Source organism: Galeopterus variegatus, unplaced genomic scaffold (genome assembly GCF_000696425.1).
Source record: "Galeopterus variegatus unplaced genomic scaffold, G_variegatus-3.0.2 Scaffold1971, whole genome shotgun sequence".
NCBI classification, from domain to species: domain Eukaryota; kingdom Metazoa; phylum Chordata; class Mammalia; order Dermoptera; family Cynocephalidae; genus Galeopterus; species Galeopterus variegatus.
The window spans coordinates 319,195-328,344 of record NW_007728082.1 but is presented as its reverse complement, the minus strand read 5'-3'; the positions used below and the strand labels follow the sequence as shown (position 1 = coordinate 328,344).

Below are 9,150 nucleotides of genomic sequence, written 5' to 3'. Positions count from 1 at the left end.
ATTCTGTGTTCTCTAGACTCCATGGCAGTGTCATCAGGCTGCCTTGCTTCACTGTGGGAGTCACTCCATAAGTGACTATGTGCACATCTGTGGGTACAGCTACGGACACCTGACGTTATATCTGGAGTTTGGACCTTGAGCACATTCTTGAGGTATGGAGTTCATATGGGTATGAACATCTCCAGAATAGACAAGGACCTTCTCCTGTCAATCTTGTATGGACACACTGGGAGGCATTTGTCACAACTGGCTTGCATGGCCCTTGAGTACTTTTTCTCGGATCTAGATTTCTTTGCTTTAGGGTTCTGTCTCCTCTCACCACCAGAAGCAAACAGAGACCTTGTACAGAAGGAACAGTGGCACATGCCACCTCAAGCCCTTCAGCTAGAGCTATCACCCTCAAACTGCATGGCCAGCAACTCTGGCTTGGCCCTGGCAATGTGTCCGTTCCCTGGACATCATCCTGAGGAAGTTTGAGGCTTTGACATATAAACATAGCACATGAAATATATTTCTATATGATATAATTTTCTCACTTTTACTACCTATTTTTATCAGACTACTCTAGAAAAACACCTGTACACATTTCTCTGTGCATACAAATTCCTCAGCTAATGGTTTTACTCTGTTTTTATAAAATACATTATTTGTGATTGACAAAATGTCTCTCACATAGCTACAGGTTACTGTTTTTGTCTGCTTGACCTTCTGCATTGTACCTCAATTAGCAAATGATGCAGCCCTCTTTTCCTATTATAAAAATATACACCACCTCCATTTTAGGCTGTTTGATGTAAAATAAAACCCCCCAAATTTCCACTAGATGGTGCTATTAGAATGCAAACTATTTAATTTATCTTTGGTTACAGTTTATCTCTATAAAACCCTCAGTTTGAAATCTATCACAGAATGTTATTTTGGCTTGTGAAACAGGTCTGCTCCCCACTAAACTAGATGGATTGGATGATTTAGTACTTAGGTAAAAGATCACACAACGTTTCCCAGAAGCCCCAGAGGGCCCTGGGCAAAACAATAAACAGGCAGTTTTTTGTCCAGTCCTCATCCAAACCATTTCCTCTTACCTGGCATTTTTGGTACACTTATGCTGCTCCACAGAGTTTTAGGAGCACCCCCACAGTGGCAACATCTTTTGACCCTGGTCACTGCCCCAGTCTGTGGCTTTATCACCTAGTCTTGCCTCCTTGGCCAACTGAAGGGGCTGATGGATTAGATTACTCATTTTTAAATATCAAGTAATCTTTGACAATTTGTCCAGTGGTTCTCAAAATGAAGTGCCTAGACCAGCAGCAGCATCTGGAAACTTTTAGCAAATTCTCAGGCTCCAACCTAAACCTACTGAATTGAAAATTCTGGGCTTAAGGCCCAGCATTCTGCATAGTCACAATCCTTCCAGGTGATTCTGATGTGCACGAAACTTGAGAACCACTGTGTTTGCTCCTTCCTGGTATCAAAACTATCTTATCCCTTTTGGGTAAACATTTTCTCCAGAAGCCCTTAAAGAACAACTGTGAAGCCAGACAGGTGGGTGAAAGAAATTTTTGAAGGTGATCGTTGTGGTCTACTTGGCCCACACAGAGGGCTGGCTCTGCTCTTCCCTTCTGCCTGTTACCACAGAGCCCCCATTGCAGAGGAATAGTTAAGCCTGTGTCTAGTGTGTAAATGAAGTAGGAGAGTATGATTAGTCATTCACATGTCTTTTTTTTGGAGAAAGAGTGAGATGCCCAGGAAGGCAGCCAGATGGCAGCCTTGTTCCTAAACTGTCTCTGCATGACTGAAAGGCATCAGCTGGCCCTTTACTGTAGTCAAAGAAAGGCGATCCTGTAGCAGCGGTCGTTTACTGGCTAGGCTGTTTGTCTCTTTCTCTACTGCAGCATGAGTCAGGACCCACAGAGAGAATGAGAGAGAGGAACAATCCATTGATTAATGGGTGAGAGAGAGATTTTGTAAGATTGTGATCTACTACTGTCCCTATTTCACTGAATCAATGTGGGATGTGACTAAGATCCAATACTAGGTGGATGTCTAGTGAAGCTGGGGCACAATCTATCAGTTCAAACAGGTGTCTTGAATAGATCTGTCTTCTGTCCTTTGATTAACGTTATGCTCTTGTACATACAAATCTGATGTCCAGGCTGCAACACAGGCCAGTCACAGCAGAATCTTGAGGGAAGTTCCGGGGCATCAGTACAGCTCTAAATCTTCCCAGGTGATCTATTATGCATCTAGGGCTGGGAACCACTACCCTGAAGACATTGAGAATAAATTTGTGGCAATGTTGTTTTCACTGAGAAGCCTTGGTCGTTGCCTCATCTCCTAGTGTGAATTTGAACAGTGGAATTTGTTGTACGGTCAGTTTTGATATTCAAAATGGAGAGATTTTGTTGTATGACAGAAAGGCATCGTCTCTTCTCCCCCAACCATCTCCTCCTTTCTTTCCCCCTCTTCCTTCTTTTGTTTTTTTGCTATTGTTCTTTTTGAGGGGTGAAGACTGATAAAATTGTGGCTACAAATTGGGCATATTACTACTACTTAAAAGGAAATTTCTGACAAAAGTACAAAAACCCCTTTCGTTTTTGCCCTTGGTCACATGTTCTTTGTTGCCTGTTTTTAAAAAATATGATAGTAAGAAATTATACTGGCTTCATGAAAAGCTGTGATTTTCATCTCATTAGCTCATACTGATTAGACAGAATGTAAACATTCTATAATAATTGCCTGAAAAACTCTGTAGAACTCACTGGAGTAGGAGGTTGTTCTACAATACAAAACTCCTTTTGTACTGAACAAGGTGAGTTTCATGAAACTCTGTGAATTTTTTTTTCTATTTATTTCGGGAAATCCTATGTTTCCATGTAAAATTCTCAATAATAGGAAGAACGAGGCTAGGATTAGTTCTTTGCACCAAAGGGGACCTAAAAACCATCTGCAGAAACTCCACTATTAGTAACACATTGTTAATCCTTCTCTAGACACATCATTTAAAGTGTAAATGTTAGTAGAAGAAATAATTTGTTAGGTCCTTACCCCACAAAAGTTTATCAAGTTTATTTTCTGTGAATGGAGATTGGGCGAGAAAATTGAAAGGCTTGGAAACCGAGCCCAATAAAACAGCGAAATGAGCTGGGAAAAAAGGAAAGCAAATTAAAGAATGGGAACCAGGGGGGTTTTATTTTGACCTAAGGATAGGTCAGGGCCAAAACTGTGGAAATCTTAAAGTGGTTCATTGGTAGCATTAATGCTCTCTTTTCACATTATTTTATCTAAGTGTTACCTCATTGACTTGTGGGTGCTCTAGAGAACAAAAATGCTGTAGACTAGTAAGTTGTCTTGCATTCCATATAAAGGTTTTCTGGATTCTGGAGACTTCTTCCATTACTATAGACACATCCAAGGCAACGTGATCTATTAATAATTTTGGCAATCTCCTGCCTTTGGACCAACATTAATTAGGGAGGAGTAAACTTTTGAAATTACAGTCTAGATTTAGTTTAGATTTAAAATAGCATGTACAGTTTCCCTGACAGATGTTAAGTACTTCTGTTTGTGAGGGATTAGCAAAGGGTTAGACAGGCTTATTTTGTATTGGACCTAATTTGTCATTTAATTGGTAAACCGCTATTCCTATGGTACTATAAACATTTTAGGCATCAGCACCTTTCTGTCTAAAGACATAAACATATTCAATTAGTGGGAAGCCAGATCATTGTTTCAATAGCTGCTTTTATTTTCTGTTGTTGATATGTTAAAATAGTTAAACACTTGCATTCATCTCATCTTATTAAAGGAACTCCATCAGGGAACAGTGAGGTAACATGTTTGGTGACAGCAGGCTTAGTCACCCTGCTGTGAGAAAGAGATGAATAATGTTTTCTAATCTTACATCTATTGACTCTTTCCTTTTAAAATGTATACACCATTACTGAAAGAAGCTACTGTGGACTATATTTTGTTAACAGTTTATCTTTTTCATATCTTCATTATTAAATCAAATGGTGTACTTATTTACATGATTCTGCATAAAATGAAATTGCTGCATGACATTTATTATTGTTTATAATTTCCATTTTGAAAAATCTAGTCATGCATTCTTGAAATTTTATAAGTGCTTTCAGTCTTCATATTAGTAGTTTTCATTTTTTTCTTGGCTACTTGGCTGTGAAATCCTCCCCCATATTAAGCATTATCTTGCTTATATTTTGTGATTTATCTGCTTCTTGTCAAAATAATTTTTAGAATAACATTTTCTAGTTTCCTATTAGAGCACAGCATGAAGAAGGATTGGATATAAAGGATCATATTGATGAATATTTTCATTAGAGAAAGTCATTTTGTAAAAATTCAGAATTCCAAAGAAAACAATTTGAGAAAATCAATTACTTCATAAATTTAAGAAGGATTAATATTATCCTAAGATAATATTACTTTTTTTGAAGCTTAGTATTTCCTTCAAGACTATAGCTAAAATGTAATTTCTTTGAGATCCAGGCTAATTTCTTTTTGATCTTGGACTCGTGGATTGTGATTAATTATATTGCTCATGCTAGCCAGGATTATTCCATTCTAGGATATTCTATAGTTTTTTTATGAATCTAGTATAATACTTGATAATCTGCAGTGTCACACGAATACCTTGACTCAATAGTAGCTTATTCAAATGATGCTGGAGGAAGGGTCTAGGGGGCTTGGTAGCCAGCCTCAACTCACCCCATCCTCATACCAGGTTCTTGACTCCACCACAGGAAAGAATTCAAGAGCAGAGTCACAGTGAAAACAGATTTATTTAACAGATAAGAAATACAGGTTCCACAGAGAGAGCCTCCTAGCTCCAGAGACTGAGCAGGGCCCACACCAAGTATAACACAAAAGTGAGAAATACACACTTAAAGTTAAGTACAGAGTGCAGGCTGGCTCATGAGAGTGAGCAGCTGTTTGCTGAAAGTAAGTTTGGTACAAAAAGAAAGAAATGCACGCTCTGCAGGCAGAGTGCGGGGCTGGCTCTCAGAGAGTGAGCAATAACTTTGCCTTTGCTGAGATTTGGCTTTTGTAGTTTTGTTATCTAAGGAATATTCAATTAAGGGGGGTGGTTCCCAGTTATGTAGCATGGTCTTGCACATGCTCAGTTGGTCTCCTTTTGAACAATGAACAGTTGGAGCATGTTGATTGGTCAAATTCTATTACATGTACCAGACACAGTCAAGAATATTCTGTGCTCCTTAGCATCTCCTGTGGAAGGTCATTCAGCTACCAGAGTTATAAAACCCTTCTCCACTGAGCATGCCCAGCCCCTGGATTTGCACAAGCCAACCCCCTGAGTTTTCAATTTCCTCCTGTTGGTGCCCAAAATAGGTCTAAGTAGCAATAGTAATTTTCCTTTAGGGGAGGGATTACTTAAAAGCTTGGGGAATGGCTTGAATCCCAGAGGTGTGTCCTGTAACCTGAGCCAAGGGAAACTGAATATCTCCTACCTCACAAATAATTAATTTACTCTTATTGTTTCCTTGGTAGAAAAAGAGAATATTTGGCCATCCTGACTATAACTCCCCTAAATACTAGAAAATGACTCATTGATTCAGATAGACATTTCCCCCATTTTCAAATCTGAAATTGGGATGTATCTTATAACCAAATACATTTTGTAATTATAAATGACCGTGTTTTATTCTAAGTGATACATAGAATAATGATGCATCATACAATATATTATAGATTTAAATGAAATACAACTAAATTAAATTTGAATGTAATAGTAATTCAACAGTTTTTTGGTTTTATGTTTCAAAGATTAGAAAATATTTTTGATTTTATGGTTAACTGTGCAGTCAAGATTCTTGAGCCATTTTTACACACCAAAAGCCCAAAATATCTTGAGCATAAGGAAATAGATAACAATATACAGTGGAAATTTATCATAATTTAAAACAAATCTACACATACAGTGGAGGATATTGCCAATTTCTGGCTCTCACCTAATTTGTTTTGAGCAAGGTTTTGAAGTTAATTGCTGCTAGTTGAACCTTTACTTTATACAAGCATAACATTGTAATTTAGTGTTCCATTCCTAGAGATCCATTTTTTAAGAAAATCATAAAAAATTAAATTGATTATGAAAATAAAAAACCTTTCAGGGCCAGCCCGTGGCTCACTCGGTAGAGTGCGGTGCTGATAACACCAAGGCCACGGGTTCGGATCCTATATAGGGATGGCCGGTTTGCTCACTAGCTGAGCGTGGTGCTGACAACACCAAGCCAAGGGGTGAGATCCCCTTACCGGGCATTTTTTTAAAAAAAAAAAAAAAGAAAGAAAATAAAAAACCTTTCAGGGCCAGCCCGCGGCTCACTCGGTAGAGTGCGGTGCTGATAACACCAAGGCCACGGGTTCGGATCCTATATAGGGATGGCCGGTTTGCTCACTAGCTGAGCGTGGTGCTGACAACACCAAGCCAAGGGGTGAGATCCCCTTACCGGGCATTTTTTTAAAAAAAAAAAAAAAAAAAAAAGAAAGAAAATAAAAAACCTTCCATATATAAGATTTAACAGCTATATGTTGGGTATATAAATCAATTTTGTAGGTGACTTTGTGCTAGTTACTTAATATAGGGTTAGAATAGTGACTGAAACATGGTATTCTTACAGCATTCACAGGATAGACTGTCTGAAGCTTTAAAAAATATATCTGGTGAAGACTGGACTAAAGCCTTTTTCTGCTAATAAATTTCCTTGTAGTATGCATAAACATTCATCATATTCCAAAAACCTTAAAATTGATTTCAAAATAAGGATAATTTCTTCTTAATTATTTTCTTTGCCAATATACTATTAGATGCCTGAAAAATCTTTTATAATAAATGTTGGAGAAGGTGGCATTTCTAGTGTGACTTCTCCTATAATCCTTTACTCTTCCATCCCAATAAGAAATTAAACTCTAATTTAAAAATAATCTTTACTAACTCTTTATGTGTAGCTCTTATGTGCAAAGGCCATGATGGTTAAAATCAATTGAATGATTCATTCATTCAACAATACTAATTCTTATGTATCAGGCCTTCCCTAAAGCACTGAGGTTCATCAGAGAACAAAAGAGACAAAAATCCCTGTCCTCATAGGACTTTTCTTCAACTAAAGGAAAGTCAATCCTAAATATATTCAGTATATGTATAGTATGTCAGAGCATTATGGGTGCTGGGCAGAAAATGAAACACAATAAGGAGGATGGGAAATGTTGAGTTAGAAAGGCTCTGCTGGGAAGGGAAAAAACTTTCCTTGTTTTCGGTAGCTGGGAACTGCAAATTAAACTGATAAAAAACATTATCAGGAGAAAAGAAACAGAATTTATTTATAAAACAATGCATATTCATGTTGGAGAACTCAGTGATGAGTAACTTAAAGGGGTGGTGAAAATTTGGGGCTTATATACTATCTTAACAGATGGTGATAAATTGTGAAGAAGTGGCTAGACAAAGGAAAGGGAGATTTGGGCTTCTAGGGGTAGTAAATTGTGGGAAGATAAATGTATGGGAGAAACTAACGGAAGATAAGGGTTATTTAGTAAGATTTGCTGTGTAGACTCAAGTTGATGCTGTCTGCAGTAATGACTTAATTCCTTTTCCTAGTAAGGAAAAGGGGAGGTAGGATACTTTTACAAAGGAAAATGTATGTCTCACTTTTAGGCAGAAAAGGGAAGAGCAGAGAGTCATTTCTGGGTCTGCTGTTTCTCAATTGTCTTCAGTTCAAAACAGTCCTTATGCCAAAGTGGCATATTTTGGGGGTGGCATATTTGGATTCTCTTAGAGAATTGTAAACAGGGTAGGTGAGATAGACCTCATTGAGAAAATAATTTTGGGGCAGAGTTGAACACAGGAAGGGAGTGAGAAGAGGGTTCCAGGACAAGGAAACAGCAAGTTAAGTGCAAAAGCTCAGGCCAGAGAGGGTGGCTAGTGCTTAAGGTGGGGGTGGGGCGGGGTGGGAGGGTCAGGGAAGTAAAGGAGGTCAGATTTTATGTGGACATTGGCTTGTACCCTGAGGGAAATGGGAGAGTCATTGCAGGGTTTTAGTCAAGAAATGACATAATCAACTGACCTTTTAAAATCATTACTAGCTAATAATATGAAATTTTATTGATACTTTAGCTGTCTTATATGGCAATAAAAGTTTCATAAGTGAAGAAGTCATAAGTTAGTCCAGCAATTTGGAGTAAAACATGTACAAAAATTTGGAGGTGAAATGTTCTAGTTCTTGGGACATCTTCCTCAAAAACTATATTAGGCTCCTTAAAGGAAGTGGATATGTGCTTTGTTTTTACTGGAGCCTCACACGTTGTGCCTGTGTGTGCTCAGTGCCTGGCATTGCCTTCCTTTCTGCAGATTGACTCTGAATATGTGGGGCTGAGGTCCTGTACATGCAATGGCTTGTGGGTCAGGGCCATGTCTCCATAGTCCAGATTTGGTTGACAAATGACTCAACAAAATTATTCACCCCTATATTGGATCCTAGATACTGGGAATAAAAGAATAATCAATGAATGGCTTCTTCCTCAATGAACTCATGACCTTTTGAAGATGCAAAAGAGTCATCATATGTTGGGATTTTTGCTGTTCTTGCTAGATGGGAAACAGGAATGCTATATATTTCTGTTCCATTAAATTTTCTTATGTCAGACTATAATCTCTTGACTTCTTTTTCTTTTCTTTCTTTTTTTTTAAAAAATGTAAGCACTTTATTTATGATAGTATACTAATAGGATTTTCTGGAAGAAGTTCAGGAAATGTGAAATGTCTTCTCATAAATGTGCTTAGGCTATTTAAATGGTTAAATATGCAAGTGGTAAATTAAAATTAACATTTATGTGGCCCTTTCCATATGAAGGTTGGCCATTTGCTGTGCAGTTTATAGTTGACATTCCTCACCTGCTTCAGTGATGCCAAATCTATATTTTTTTCTTCAAATAATTTTCTTTGAGTTTTGGTAGAGTCCACTGAGAAATCGGTTTGTTTCCTAAAAATAAAAAATGAGAAAAAAATTAGAATTTCTGCTTAAGATTATTTGTAAAAATATGGGAAAATTCTGCTTTCGAGTAATCCTGCTATGGGGTGATTTTGTAGCTATATTCCTCTCTTTGTTTCTACCTAGCGTA

At 37.7% G+C, this 9,150-nt stretch overlaps 1 pseudogene; it reads right to left on the bottom strand.

Annotated features, from left to right (window-relative positions):
• The window catches only part of LOC103596277, a 1,697-nt pseudogene extending 1,332 nt beyond the window's left edge, over window positions 1-365 (bottom strand).
• Between the last annotated feature and the right edge of the window lie 8,785 nt (window positions 366-9,150).